Source organism: Neofelis nebulosa, chromosome 7, assembly GCF_028018385.1.
Source record: "Neofelis nebulosa isolate mNeoNeb1 chromosome 7, mNeoNeb1.pri, whole genome shotgun sequence".
Taxonomy (NCBI): Eukaryota; Metazoa; Chordata; class Mammalia; order Carnivora; family Felidae; genus Neofelis; species Neofelis nebulosa.
The window spans coordinates 45,725,343-45,741,825 of record NC_080788.1 but is presented as its reverse complement, the minus strand read 5'-3'; positions in this window follow the sequence as shown (position 1 = coordinate 45,741,825).

Here is a 16,483-nt window from a genome sequence, read left to right as displayed (position 1 = left end):
GCTAGCACACACACACTATCTCTCAAAAACAAAAGTAAACATTTAAAAAAAAAAAAAAGAAAAAGAAAGCCCCTTGATACTTGTGAGGTGATAATTATATAAAAAAATTAGTTGTATCTGGCTTTAGACAAACTCAATGTGTATAAATTTAGATTATTCATATAAATAGGGAGGGAAGAGGGGCTCATTAGAAGACTGAAATACAAAACCTAGAGTTTGTCACCTCCTAGCACTTTTACCTTGGGCAAGTCACTTGACCTCATGGAATTGCTTCTTGATCAGCAAAATTGGGGTAGTAACAAGCCCTATATTACAACGTTGCTGCTTAGAGTCTAAATGTCAGGAAACATGAGATGCATGTGAAAGTATGTTATAATCTGTAAGATGTGAAATAGCATTTATTTTATAATTGCAGGAAAGGAGCATTTCTGGTCTTTTTAGAGCTTGTTCATTATTTTATACCCGACAGGTTTACATCAAACCACTCTTAGAGTATTCAAGTCGATTCCATTTACAAAAACTTCGGCTTACTTAATTACTTTAATTAGTAAAAGCTATTTCTGGGGCACCTGGGTGATTCAGTTGGTTAAGAGTTATGACCTTACTGTCATGAGGCTGATCCCCATGTTGGATTCCATGCTGGGGTGTGGAGCCTGCTTGAGATTCTCTCTCCCCCTCTCCCTCTGTCCCTCTCCTGCTTGTGCCCTCTCTCTCTCTTAAAAAAATAATAGGGGCACCTGGGTGGCTCAGTTGGTTAAACGTCCGACTCCGGCTCAGGTCATGATCTCACGGTCCGTGAGTTCGAGCCCTGCGTCGGGCTCTGTGCTGACAGCTCAGAGCCTGGAGCCTGCTTTGGGTTCTGTGTCTCCCTCTCTCTGACCCTCCCCTGTTCATGCTCTGTCTCTCCCTGTCTCAAAAATAAATAAAAACGTTAAAAAAAATTATAAATAAATAAATAAATAAATAAATAAATAAATAAAAGCTATTTCCTTTCCTTTCCTCCTTTCTTCTTTCATCTTTCCATTCATATATGGTTAGTATCTAGGACATTAGAGTGAAAACAAAGGTGATAATTATTTGTAGTTCCATTAAAACAACTTGATTCAATACTTCTTTCAAAAACCTATACTGTGGATTGAAAACTGAAAAATTTAATCAATTATTTAGCTTCCACAGTGCCCAGCCATTGTGTTTTATAACTGGTTCTCCTGATATGACATGAGTTCTTGAAGTCAGTGACCTGAGGCTACACTCTACCAGTTACCTTATAGAAAAATAATTGGGAAGTGACAAAGAAGTGTCCCTCAAAGGGAACCAGCCCCACAGAAGCAGATCATTCCCTGGAGAGAAGGGAGCATCTACGGTTATCCCTTCATATCATCTCAAGGGCCATGTGGAAGTCAAGGGAAGTCCTGGGGACACCATTCTAGGGATGATGGACACGGAGAGCAGAAGGGGTGAGGATGTAGGTCTTGAGGTCATGAAAACTGTAACTTGCTCATATTTGTTTTTCTTGTTATCCTGGTAATGTTACCGTTTTTCTATTGAATTGATTTCTTTCCTGTCCATGTGACAAGCTGGATTCTTGTCATGTCTTCCTCTGTTGTTATCCCGGTCTCTTAACTGGCCTTCCTGCTCCCATCTCTCCTCCCTTTCAATTCAGTTTTTACACAGCTTCCATACACAGGGGAGAGAATGTCAGTTTTTATCAAGTGCAGCATAATAGGTCATTACTAATTAATTTGTTTGTTGACTATCTCCTATCCTCCCTAGAACATCAGCATGGACTTGGTATTGCGCATTTCTGTATCTCTAACCCCTAGTACTGTGCTCGGCACATGACAGGAGCTCAGTAAACATTTAGTGAGTGAATGGATGAATGAATGAATGAGTGAACACCTTTCTGTGGGATGACCATTCTTTTTTTCCATCATGTACTGAAATCAGACTTGTTCTTCAAGGCATAGCTGACCTTCTCTAACTGTTCGTCTTTCCCTGTACTGTTATTCATGTCATAACATGCATCAAATTCTTCTTTGTATTAAATTAGATCTGTACCCCACTGCTTTCTAATTACCTCACATGCAGTCTCTGTGTCCTGCTCACCTCTGGTTCCCCTACAATGTCTTGCACATTGCAGATGGGAGTAATCAATTAGCATTAAACTAGTGAATATTCTTAACTTCTTCAGCAGGTGACTCTCTACAATCATCCTAACTGGTCAATTCCAGTGACCTAATTTAAACTGGCAGAGATTTCAATCGACATGCATAGCGAGCATTCACATCATACAGTTAAAATCTATGGGGGACACAGAAGGAATCTAAGGCATGCTGTTGGTCCTTAAGGGGCTTACTGCTTAATTAGGAATACAAGATAATTCCATTGACCACAGCACTAGAGCCACTTTAGGATTCTTGTTAAAAATGTCGCCTGACAGAAGACCTCCTGAATCAGAATTTCTAAGGAGGTGGCTAAAAATCTGCATAAAATCTTCATAAGCTCCCCAGATAACTTATATTCTCAGCAAACTTTGAATTAATGAAAACCCCAATTGGCCTCATTCCTCCTTTCATTCCCAAATGGTGCATCTGATCCCTAATTATAGATGCAATCGGTCCCCAGTTCCTAAGAATAATACTAGGTTCCAGATCAACATGCAATGGCTTAGTATCAAATCACCTCTGCTACAAGTCTGGTATCTCATTCATTCAGTCATCAAAATTCATCCATTCATTTATCTCAAAATTTACTTAGAACCTGCTGGGTTTCTAGTATTACCCCTGAGGCTTAGGTCTCATTTGTAGATTTCTGCCTTGGTCCTGATTCACAAGTCCTCATCTATTAACCTCCTATTAGAGAAGTTCCCCTTTGGACTGAAGCCTCATCCTGTCCTTAGGTCTTCCTCCCCTCAGAGACTGGCGCTCTGTTCTGAGCTGTAGGTCAGTGGCTGAGGCCCAGCTATTTGTTGACAGTGTTTCCAGAGACTGAATGCTTACCTGTCTAGTCTCTGGCTTTCTGGAGTGCCAGATCTAGGGCCTCCCCACTGTCTGTGCTCATTTTAAGTAAATGGACACAGTCTTTATATGGAGAGTAAGGCTTGAAAGATATATGAATAAGTGACTTTTCTAACTCTAAGTGTTATACAAGTGCTAGTTATCATCATAAAAAATAGGACCCAGGTATAAATGCAGGATGTTATCAGCACAGAAGTACTGGAATACACCTATCTCTGGTCAGCCCTTGAAAACTGTGAAGTTAAATAAAAACAAGGTCTCATAAATGCACCATATTCAGAAGCACATGAATTGCAACTGACAGGTTTACTTATACTTGAAGCTATATAAAATGTCCAAATATTTTTTAAAAAGTAAAGAAAAGAAAAAGCAAGACTTTGGCCAGGACACTCAGGATAGTAGACCCTATCGGTTGTCCACTCAACAGCCTTTCCACCTTCTTGTATTTCTTTCTTGCTGGGAAAGCTGATTCTCATTTCAGAGGCTGAAATGTCCGAAAGGTACTTTCCAGGTTCCTTCCGGCTAGGGCACTGGCACGTGATCCAGTAAGTCTTGGTCAATGGACCCAAGCGGAAAGTCTGCTGGTGACGTTCTGTGAAGTGTTTTTCCCTGATGAAAAGAACAACACTGCCCTTTCTGCTTTCAGACATAGTTGCCAACTTGATATGTGGGGCGGCAGCAGCCACCTTGCTACAATGAGGGAATAAGCCTGAGGATGACAGCTAATACACTGAAGATCAATGAGCATTAAGACTGAAAGAGCAAAAAAAAAAAAAAAAAAAAAAAAAAAAAAGACTGAAAGAGCCTGGGTCATTGATGTCACTGTTGAGGTATGGAATTAACCTTACCTGCAGCCCCTCTAAAGTTACTACCTTAGTAAATGATCTTTGTGCCATTTTCAGTTAGGTTTTCTGTATGTGTAGCTAAAATCATCTTAAATTTAAATGCAATCTTTAAATTAACTATCTAATTTGCTACTATCCTGGGTGTTTGTAAGAACGGTTTTATTCGCCTTGCGTCTTTCTCTGATTGAGACTTTGGTTTGAGAAGTAGCTACAGTAAAAGTAAAAGTAGCTGCAGTTGGTGGCGTATGAGGTTATATATGTTATATGATTTAATTTTTTTTTTTAATTTTAGAGACAGAGAGAGGCAGAGGGAGAGAGAGATAGAGAGAATCCCAAGCAGGCTCCACGTTCAGCACAGAGCCTGACACAGGGTTTGATCCCACAACCTGGGGATCATGACCTGAGCTGAAATCAAGAGTCAGATGTTGAACCAACTGAGCCACCCAGGTGTCCCTAATTTAATTTTTTTTTTTTTTTAAATTTTTTTTTATTTTTTGGGACAGAGAGAGACAGAGCATGAACGGGGGAGGGGCAGAGAGAGAGGGAGACACAGAATCGGAAACAGGCTCCAGGCTCTGAGCCATCAGCCCAGAGCCTGACGCGGGGCTCGAACTCACGGACCGCGAGATCGTGACCTGGCTGAAGTCGGACGCTTAACCGACTGCGCCACCCAGGCGCCCCCCTAATTTAATTTTTATAGGCCAAGCTCAAATGGTTCTGCCACTGCACAAAGTAATATTGACTCTGAATTATAGATGTGGTAAGTAAGGTAGTGTGTGGTGTAGAGACCTATGCAGGAGGGGTGTTCAAGTTAATATTAGAATTCTGTGTCTCTAACTTGGGTTTGCCGTTAACATGTCTGGATTCATGATATAACATTCTGACTGGCATAGTTAAAAATACCTGCCAAACCACAAGAAACTCTTAAACACAGAGAACAAACTGAGGGTGGGTGGGAGGGAGTGAGGGAGAGGGGAAAGTGGGTGATGGGCATTGAGGAGGGGACTTGTTGGGATGAGCACTGGGTGTTGTTTGGAAGCCAACTTGACAATAAATTATATTCGTAAAAAAAATCATCTTCACTCCCCCCCCAAAATAAAATAAAATAAAATAAATGAAAATACCTGCCAAAACACTATGACATGATTAAATATATCCTTTTTGCTGGAAACATCTGGGAATTCTTGTTTCAGTTAATTGGAGATGCATGTGTGCATCCAGGTGTGAACAGACCACAAAGGCCCACTATTCATTTTCTTTTCAGTTAAACTGACCCAGGAAATGTTTTTCAAAGTTTTCAGGCAAAAAAAGTACACCGTGTACATTTTCAATGCTGTATTCTATAAATTAAGTGAACAATGTCCATAAGTACAAATTTACCCACTGGAATCTAATAAAGAATCTAATTTTATGGATAGAATTTGAACTTCACTTTGAAGGTTCTTGTTCTGAGAGTCCAAGCCAATATATAAGTGTTTTGCCTTTGCAAGTGATAAGAATGCTGAATACATTTCATTTCAATTAGTATAATTTAACAAGAATCACAAATTGTTTTAGGATGAGTTTGCTAAATAACAGATATTGTGTACTATGGCAACACTACTAATTATTCAGTCTAGTCAGTATTTCTAATTATTCTTTAAAATGAAGTTTATAATCATAATGTGATCCCAAGTGAATTAAGAAAAGCAATAAAAAGATGTTGAAACTCACAACAGCTAAAGACAGTTACTTCAGTATTTTTTATATCCAGATAAGTAGTAATTAGCAGAGCTAATTGATTTTTAAATTTGTATTGTAATAATGAGAAAAGCAGTGATTCAATTATAGTAAGATTATTTTTCAGGACTATGATCAATGAGCAACAAGTAATAAAGAGAAAAGATAAATCACGTTTCCCAAATATGACTATTTTCCACATTTTAGAAATGGAAGGCAATCTTGCAATGACTTGCAAGTATATTATATATAGTAGAGGTTAATTGAATTATAGATGAAGCAATTATGCCTTGTAATGTAATCTTTCCTGTTTAAGGCTGGAAACTACCGAAGTGCATGAATACAAATTAAAAAACAAAAATAAATTTTTGCATTGCAAAGAGAATACATATTAATTAACAATTAGAAAATATAGATGAACAAAAACATTAATAAAAAAAATTTAAGCAAACAAGTCCCATTACTCAAGAGATAACCATATTTTTTTGTACATTTTGATGTATATTCTCTGACCTTTCTATGTATCATGTATGTTATGATACACAGCTTCTACAAAATAGAATCATAGTTATTGTTTTATGCCCACATTTTCTTATTTTGAAATGCTTTACAACATAGGGAAATTTTGGAAGTACAGAACAGAACTCCCTAAACCCATCATCCAAGGATCCCACTTAAGTACCAATAAATATTCTTTACACAAAAAGATCCAATCCAGAAACAGATGTTGCTCTTTTCATGTCTTTGAACATGAGACATTCTGAGACAACTCCAGTCCTAACTTGACTTTTATGATCTTGATGCGTTTGAAGATTACAGTTGTTAATCTTATTATTATTAAAAAAATTTTTTTAAACACATTTATTTTTAAGAGAGACAGAGAACAAGTGGGGTAGGGGCAGACAGAGAAGGAGACACAGAATCTGAAGCAGGCTCCTGGCTCTGAGCTGTCAGCACAGAGCCCGATGCAGGGATCAAACTCACAAACCATGAAACCATGACCTGAGCCGAAGTTGGACGCCTAACTGACTGAGGCATCCAGGTGCCCCGTTAACCTTATTATTAGTTATGATTATTAGCTGTTTTGTCAACTGTCCCTTGATTTGGTTCGTCTGATGTTTCCTCATGATTTAGATTCAGCTTATTAGTCTTTGGCAGGCATATCTCAAAGGGCTGTTGGGCTCTTTAGCATCTTGGAAGATGGCACACGAGTTGTCAACTAGTGGCGGTGTTGACTTTTGTTACTTGAGTAAGATGGTACTTGCCAGGTTTTTCCACTAGGGAATTCTTATTTTTCCTTTGTAATTCATAAATATTTTAGGTGGAGATACTCTGAGAATGGGTGTATATATCCCATTCATCAACCAATTCTCTTTTATTTTCTTAATTAAATGTATTATTACTATGATAGTTACCAAATGGTGATTTTCTAAGTCTGTTATTTTTTCTACATTTGTTAGTTGACATTCTACTGTAAGGAAGAGACTTTTCTTCTTTTGTGTGTTCATTCATTTATTTATATCAGAGTGGATCCATGGATTTCTACTGTTTTATTTCTTTTAAAGTAAAGTTTATTTATTTATTTTGAGAGAGAGAGAGAGAGAGAGAACCAGTGGGGCAGGGGCAGAGAGAGAGGGGACAGAGGATCATAAGAGGGCTCTGTACTGACAGCAAAGAGCTGATGGGGGCTCAGACTCACAAACTGGGAGATAATGACCTGAGCCAAAGTCCAAAGCTTAACCGACTGAGCTACTCACGCACCCCAGGATTTCTACTGTTTTCAATGGGGGTATAATCTATTACTATTATTAATCATTCTGACAATTACATTATCCCAAATTTAGCCAGTGGGAGCTCCTACAAGTTAACTTACATGTCCTAACATGTTCCCATTGTTCTTTGAGCACTGTCTTCCTTTCTGGAACAAGATATTCCAGGCTTCTTGTGTATTTTCCTTCCTCCAGCCTTGGGATTAGCCATTTTTCCAAGGAGCCTGGTTCTTTTTAATGGAGAGTGGTATAGACACCAAGATCTCAGCAGTTGTGTGCTTACTGTAACCAGAATGTTGATACTCTTTTACTAGAATGTTGATGTGCCCAGGCACCCCCTTTTTTTTTTTAAAGAGTGGACAAAGTCAGTAAATATACATATATACATATATAATACATATATATTTGATTTTATATTTATGCATACAGAATACCATGTGTCTACATCAGAATCTCCAATTTCAGTATAACACTGCAGGGTTAATTCTAACCTTCTCTCTTTTTATATTTGTAACTCTCTTCTCTGACAGCAAGAAACCTGGTTCCTTTAATCCATTGCTTAAACTGCCTCTATGTAGCCAATCTCTCAACCCCTGCTGGGTCACCCTTGGGTTAAAAAAAAAAAAAAGAAAACTAAATAATATATAATTATTATCTTTCCAAGACACAGTTATCTATAACACTTTTTAAAAAATGTTTATTTATTTGTTTTGAGAGGGAGAAAGCATAAGCAGGTCAGGGACAGAGAGAGGGAGACAGAGAATCCCAAGCAGGCTCTGCACACTATCAGCACAGAGCCCAATGTGGGGCTCAAACACACACCGTGAGATCATGACCTGAGCTAAGCTCAAGAGTGGGACACTTAACCAACTTAGCCACCCAGGCGGCCATATAAGACTATTTTTAAAAGCTAAATATTACTCCACCAAACATATATGTGGACATTTAGGTTGCTTCCAAGTTCTTTTATCAGAATTTTACACAATTCATTATTATTTACCATTCCTAGAAGGGCATACTGGGTGAAAGGCAAGAGTATTTTTAAGACTCTTAATTTTTAGTGCCACATTCTATTTTCTTTTTTAAAATATTTATTTTTGGGGGACGGGAGAGACTGAGAGAGAGAAAGAGAACAAGTTGGGGAGGGCCAGAGAAAGAGGGAGAGAGAGAATCCCAAGCAGGCTCCACAATGAATGTGGGGCTCGATCCCATGAACTGTGAGCTCATGACCTGAACCGAAATCAAGAGCCACCCAGGTACCCCTTTAGTGCCTCATTTTAAAGTCAAATAAAACTATATGAATTTGGATCCCACTTGTATGGGATTTATAATCACTCTTTCATGGATTGTACTAAAACTGAACTTTGCACTGGCTAAAGTGGCAATTACCCTGTAAAATGAAAAAATACAGAAAGAGGTATTTACTCAAGAGAGCAAATCATTTTCCAATCCCTTACATGCACATTCATCTACTCAGCAGCTAGTTCCTGACTGTCACCCTTGTTCAAGACAGCCTGCCGAGCACTGCAAGTGACATAAGGTTGCGTTAGATGCCAATTCCTTCCTCAAGGAAGCCATTAAATTAATGAATTAAAAATCCTTAATTTATTCATCAAAGGAAGGCCCTCTAGGACTTCTGTTTGGCAGGGCTTCATTAAGGATTAATTTTCATTATTTAAAAAATATTTTTAAAGGGCATTTTAAAAAAAGTCTATAGTTGAGACTAATTCAGAATGGCCTTTCCTTTATATCCTATGGTACATTTTTACTGGCACACCATACAGCACATTTTTGTTATTCAAAAGAACTTGGGCTTGCAGAATACTTGTGAATCAAAATATTAAAAATTGATTTTTTTTTCAAATTCTGGAACAGTCTAGTCACTTTCTTTTTCTTTTTCTTTTTTTTTAGGGAACACAAACTTAGTATAAATACATACTTTAGCCTAGATGCAGAGACTGGCCTTTTTAAGGCAGACTATGCTTAGAAATCCAGATGGCAGCCTTATTGAGGGCTTTTCTTTGTAAGGCAGGTACTAAAGGATGAGTTCATGGGTTTTACTAGAATGGGCGTCTGTGTCTCCTGAGACCTTGAGCTACATGAGCAACACCCTACCCTCAAGAAAACAGAGAACACTGGGGCGCCTGGGTGGCTCAGTCAGTTAAGCACGTGACTTTGGCTCAGGTTATGATCTCACAGTTCATGAGTTTGAGCCCCGTGTCAGGCTCTGTGCTGACAACCTCCCCCACTCATGCTCTATCCCTGTCTCCCAAAAATAAATAAATGTTAAAACAATAATAATAATAATAATAATAATAATAATAAAGAAAGTGGACGACAAGAAGGTTAACAAAGACCTACTCTCCGGAAATTAAGAAAATGAGAATTTCATTCATTTTTTTTCATTTCGAAGCAAGCTCTCAGTCATAACGTCTGAGGAAGGCAGTGTGATAAACAACGTGGTAAGCCGGGGAGCTGAGGCAAGTCCCTCGTCTGCAGGAGATCCTACAGGGCGGAAGTCACTGTGAGTGGGTTGTGTATCTGCCACAACACAAGCATGGAGTCCGTCCGAGGTTAACATCCTAATACTTCTTTCCCTTCTCCGCCTTCAAACTTTCTAAGAGTTTCTAAAGAAGATGGGCTCTGACGGGCTCTCGTAGGCACACTGACTCGGGTCTAGGAGTCTCACTGACTCTTGGCCCTGGGGTAAGACGATCCAATCCTTTGAAAAAGTTTTCTCATTTCTCCAGCAAATAGCACAGCATCCCGTTTCTGCTGGGCCTCATTTATCATTCCCAAGAAAATCTTTTGCAGACAAACAGACTGTCTCTGAAGGACCCCATCATATTCTGTTTAGCACAGGCTCTCGTACGGGTGCTGCCCTCTGATTGCCCTTCAGGAGACTCTTAGAAGACTCACTATATTTCTTTCAATGTTTGGAGGCAGACTGCCAGATTTTAAAGAGTTAGTGAGAGGGTGGCAAACTCGTGTTAACCTGAGTGTCTGAAACACTGGGTTAAGATTCTGAGATTCATCTGGGCTCAGTGGTAAAACAGTACTCTGACTGACTGCTAATGTTTGATAGGTTTGGAAGGGGGTGGCTACCCTTGTGCCACATGATGCTGCCTCCGACCCTTTTTTGGACTAAAGATAGGGCATAAATAACTCACTATAACAGCCAGTGTTTCTTTAAATCTGTATCTTATTCCTGTGTCACTCTGACCACAGTAGGGTAGTGCTATGGTACGTACATTCAGTTCCCCAGAGAGCTCCTTCAAATAAACTCGGTCTTTAAAGTTCAACCTTAGTAAATCTCCCAGATTGTACCTGAGGTCCCTTTTCTGCACGTGGACTTCACACAGTGGGGGCTGAGGAGCAGGGAGCAGAGGATATCTACTTTCATATGATCTGCGCCATGCATTAACAGAGGAAAAATGTCCCATCACTGTCAATGGAATGAATATTCTATCAAAACGGCCCTCTCATTCTCCAGTATTGAGATTAACTTTACCTGCTAAACATGGTAAAATTTATTTCGGTGGCCTATGACCACCATCTATCAGCATCCGACCCCTATCTATATAAAACAATAAGCATGATCTTAAGGCACTCTTAGGGGCTGTCTAAGAGATGTATATTTGCTGACATACAACCTGACTGAAGCCAAACACCATTACCCCTGTGACTGATTGGAGGGCGGCCGTAACTGAACAGTTTTATTTCCCTCCAGCAGCTGAGCTCCCTGACCATGCGAGCTGAGCTGACACGGCATTTCAAGTCCTGTTACCAGCTCAATGGTTCTCTTGTAAAAAAAAAAAAAAAGCAAAAAAAAAAAGCACCTCTTCATTTAGCCTCTCCATCTTGATCATTGCTGATGGGCTATCAATAATTTCAAGTTGGTTGAGCAGTTGGCTGAAGGTTAAATAAATTCTGCTGGCTGTTTGCATGATTGTACCAGAGCGGAAGGATTCCAATTTAGAGCAGTTTTCTCACAAGTGCTCCTTGGAAATGTTTCTACAGTAAAAAAGTTATGAAATTCAGTTTTGAAGGTCCAGGTGCACTTGAAATGGTACCATCGTCAGGTGCCACAAGAACCTTGACATTAACAAAAATGGGATTTTTCTCTAACTTCAGATTTTCCCCAGAGTAATTTAGAACCCAAACGACACACAGAATTAATTACTAGCAGGGGAAATTCTCAATATGCTATGGCCCTATTTTGGATATTGGTATTTGTTTTCTAAAAACGATCCAAATTACATTTCAGAAATTCATCCATTAGCAATAAGAGCAGGAATGTGTATCACAAGCTGTAGTTATACAGGTTTCCCTTGCTATATATGAAAGCAGAACAGTCCTATGAAACCTTTTGTAAGCCAAAATGGCATAAAGAGGCAATTGGCATTAACTTATATGGAAAAACTTTTAAGCATTGTCAGATCCCCAAAATGACCTCTTCTAGGTTTTTCTGATATGTTAGGACACCTCTTGCTAACAGATGCACAAAATAAATCGAGATAAAGCACATGGTTTTGACACGGGTGAAAATCATGGCGGCCTAATGCAGAGACGCTGAGTGTAATTCCCAAGAAAGGCGCTGGGTGGCACCACTCTTACTGCTTCGAGTGCACCTGTAAAGGCTGGGGGCAAAACCAGCACAGAACGCGTTTTCGCTTTCCTCCTTGTTTCGTAAAAGTGAAATCCTGTCTGGATTCCTTTTCATTAGTGAACGCAGGTCCTAATGCAGGTCCTGCAAAAACGTGAAGTGGTGTGGTGTGGATTTTTGAAAAGCAGGGGATACCTGGATCGTATGAAGTTTTCCATTGCTAAATAGCCAACTTTTACAGTACTTTATCCACATTCAGGAGGTGGTTTTCTTTTTTAAAGTAAATTTTGTTTTTTCCCCCAGTGTACGAAAATGATATGCACTGGTTATAGAATATGAACAAAATACCGGTAAGCAAAAAGAAAAGAAAAATCACCCATCAGTTAACTATTTTCACCATTTTGTCATACATCTTCCTAGTTTTTTCCACGTACATCTATTTATAATATTTTCTTTGGCTAAGATGTGAGTTTTACTGAATGTGAAATATTGCATCTGTAAAAACTAAGCACACAGACGCTCTTCCAGATATTTTTTGAGCTTCCTGAAATTATTTAAGCTGTATTCCGTGTGAGTTGATGTTGTCACATCCTTACGATGGGTTTCCCACGAAGCGCTCAGATTCTCAAGTCTTTTTCGTGATACTGTGTTTTTTGAACTGTAATTTTCTAATCTCTGATTCTGACAATAAAAGTGTATCTGGTTTGGGGCGCCTGGGTGGCTCGGTCAGTTAAGCGTCCGACTTCGGCTCAGGTCATGATCTCATGGTCCATGAGTTCGAGCCCCGCGTCAGGCTCTGTGCTGACAGCTCAGAGCCTGGAGCCTGTTTCCGATTCTCTGTCTCCCTCTCTCTCTCTGCCCCTCCCCTGTTCATGCTCTGTCTCTCTCTGTCTCAAAAATAAATAAATGTTAAAAAAAAAAAAAAAGTGTATCTGGTTTGCCTGGGTCATAGCTAATTGATTTGGTATACGCTTATGCAGATTTTCAAAGATTTTTTAAAGTTTACAATGTTTTCGGCATTGTTTTCCGAACAATAAAACCCTTAGCTTCCTTTTGAGTAGGTAGAGAGGCTGATTACAGATGTCTCATGAGGCTTACGCCTGTGTGGCCTGCTTCACCCTTCAGCCAACGCTGTACTGCCCCTTCTGCTTTTCACACAGGAGGAAGCTCTACACACATGTGAGCTTCACCATTTGCAATTCACTGGTACTTCTGGCATGGTAGAGCTCACTACCTGGGAGAAAACTTGGTCTTTACGCACTTACCCCAGTTCTTTTTAGTACTCATCCTTCCCTTACATTTGCACTCATTGCTACCATGAAAGATAGTTAAGTGGTCTAGAGAAAGTGAAGACTACAGTAAGATATTATCTTGGTTCCTATGGCTCTTCTCTGACTTACAATTAAATTACCATGTTTTCCTGAGTAACAAGGGAAGATAATAAAGCAGCAGTGGAAATGACTTTCGGTGATTTTGAGCATTGTTATTCCAAGTGTGCTTTGCAACGCAACAGCATCAGTATCATCTGGGAGCTTGCAAAAAAATGCGAAAATCTCAGAAACTACTCAGATGGGGCACTGGGTGGCTCAGTCGGTTAAGCGTCTGAATCTTGATTTCAGCTCAGGTCATGATCTCAGGGTTCGTGAGTTCGAGTCCTGCATCAGGCCCTTGCTGGCACATGAAGCCTGCTTGGGATTCTCTCTCTCTCTCTCTCTCTCTCTCTGTCCCTCGCTCTCCCTTTCTCTCTCTCAAAATAAATAAGTAAAACTAAAAAAAGAAAAAAAAAAGAAATTGCTCAGATCTACTAAACTAGAATCTGCATTTGGACAAGAGTTCTGGTTCTTTGCATGTACGTTAAAGTTTAAGAAGCACCTGTCTAGAGGAATACAATTTCGTTAAAATGTTGAAGTTCAGTCATTTATAATCATGCATTTAAATAGTGTAATCTGACACAAGACCTTGATGTTATTTTGATTTGTTTGAAAACAATCCCCTCACCGTGTGATATTAATCTTTAAACCGCAAAGAGTAGCTGCGATCTATTCCCTTACCATGGTCACTGATGTCAGATCTCTCATGAGTCGGTTTAGGCTGCACCCTGAATAGATTTAGAAAGGTGCATCAGACCACTTATCAGAGGCTCCTTATGCTTAATCATACTAATAGAAACGCAATAACAACAACAACAACAAAAAACCCTTCTAGATGACTTAGTCTTTGCCAGGCATTGTTCTAAGTGTTTTAAGATAACTCAATGTGCAAAATGACCCGTTAGGACAGACACTAGTCCTGTCCCCATTTTACAGGTGAGAAAGCTGGGACTTGGGAGGACTGAGTAACCTGCCCAAGGTAGGCAGAGAGTAAGTAGCAGCGCTGGAATGCAATCCTGACTAATTAGCTCCAAAGTGCATTCTCTTAATCACTCTGCATAAGACGATACAAAAACACAACATGACCATTTTATGTGAATTTGCAATATGCTAGTTTGAAATCACATAATATAGAAATATAAGTTGCTGCTCTCCTTATCCAGTTTTGAATCATGCAATATTCCTAAATTTAAAAAGGGTCAAATATCTCATAATTCTGAAGCCTCCTGGTTGAGTGACTGGTAAAAGTGTTTATGCTATTACCATGTGGTGGCGCCACTCTGACTAGGAAACAAATAATCCAGCTCTCCTTTGTCAGCTCTGGAGAAAATCAGCCTGGAATTAAGCTAGGTCTTTGGGAATAACCCTCAAATACAATGTAATCCCTATGAATCTGACTTATGTACTGTAGGCCTGGATCACAGTGTCTGCGTTAATCTCAAGTGAAAAACTTTCAGCTCTATATAGTATGCTCATTAGTATTTGAGTTGTCACATTCGTTTCAAAGATTATCTTCCAAAAAAGGCAGTGTGTTGGGGAAGAACACATTGTAATTCTGCAGCAACTCAGTACTCTTTGCTTCTACTACCACATATCAGACAGACTTTGCAAAATACACAAATATAAAACCTGGCGTATGTGGTGCCCCCTTTTGCGGGCACAAAACAAATTGTTTCAAATTACACAGACAACCAGCTCCTTGTTGTTGTTCTTGTTGTGAGATTCACATTATTTACTTTAACAACTATCTGACTCTAACGTGTTCTTTATGTATTTTAGCACAAATTAAAGGAAATTCAAAATAATTTTGCACATGTATGTATACATACTAGCAGACCCCCAGTGAATGCTTTTCTGCTAGAAAAGTCCATGACTATGAAGCTAGCAGTTCTATGTGCTAGAGCATGAGATCAACCAGAGACTCATCCAAAGTAGAATTTCATCAAGAAATGAAATCCAGGCAGTCTTTCTACTGCTAAGGTGATCGTAACAACACTAAAGTCATAATTTACTGAACTAATAATCATTTTACTATAAGTTCAAGGCAAAAGTGAATTCTCCATAAGAAAACAAGTTATCCCATATCATTTTAAAACTGTCAGTTTATTCACGGGTCAGTCATTAATATATGTGCCAATATACTAGAAATATAGATCCAATAAAACAGGAGGTTATAGTAAGTCATTAATTAAGACCGGCAGCTTTGGCAAACTGTCTGAATCAATTTTACAGACTCGTGTCAAAAGTGTTAATAGTAGTTAAAAGGGTTTTCAAAGGGTAGCTCGCAAAATTAAAAAAATATATCCGTGACTAAAACCCAGAGATAAATACAAAAACGTGTATATATAAATTTCTTCACTAAGCCCTTGGATCTGCCTTGTTGAGGCCATTTCACACAGTGTAAATGGGAGGTGAATACCCACGAAAGAGAAAAAATGAAAAGTGGGGGTCCTTATTCCCCTCCATGACCTCTGGCAGGTGCTCCAAGGTGGATAGATGATGGAACGATACTAAAAAGGCAGCCCATTAATAAGAGATGCCAGAGCAGTGGGAGGTTAGGTCAGTGGTGACATCCACAGAAGACTTACCACGAGCTGCATACAGAGCCCAGCGCACAAGACAGGTAACTTAGCTGAATGGAGCACAAACACTGGAGCCAGCCTTCCTCTTGGGGTTTTTCTAAGTGCCTCTGACACTTATTGCTGTGTGACCTCAGGCGGGTTACTTAACCTCTCTGTGCCTCAGTTCCCTCATCTATAAAATAAGGAGAATATTAGTACCTACTTCACAGGGTTGTTACAAGCATTAAATGAGTTGATGTGTACAAACACACTTAGAACTGTATTTGGTACAATTTATTTATTTAAAAAAATAAATACAGGGGCGCCTGGGTGGCGCAGTCGGTTAAGCGTCCGACTTCAGCCAGGTCACGATCTCGCGGTCCGTGAGTTCGAGCCCCGCGTCGGGCTCTGGGCCGATGGCTCGGAGCCTGGAGCCTGCTTCCGATTCTGTGTCTCCCTCTCTCTCTGCCCCTCCCCCGTTCATGCTCTGTCTCTCTCTGTCCCAAAAATAAATAAAAAACGTTGAAAAAAAAAATTTAAAATAAAAAAAAATAAATAAAAAAATAAATACAGATTTACTATACTCTTCTCCAATT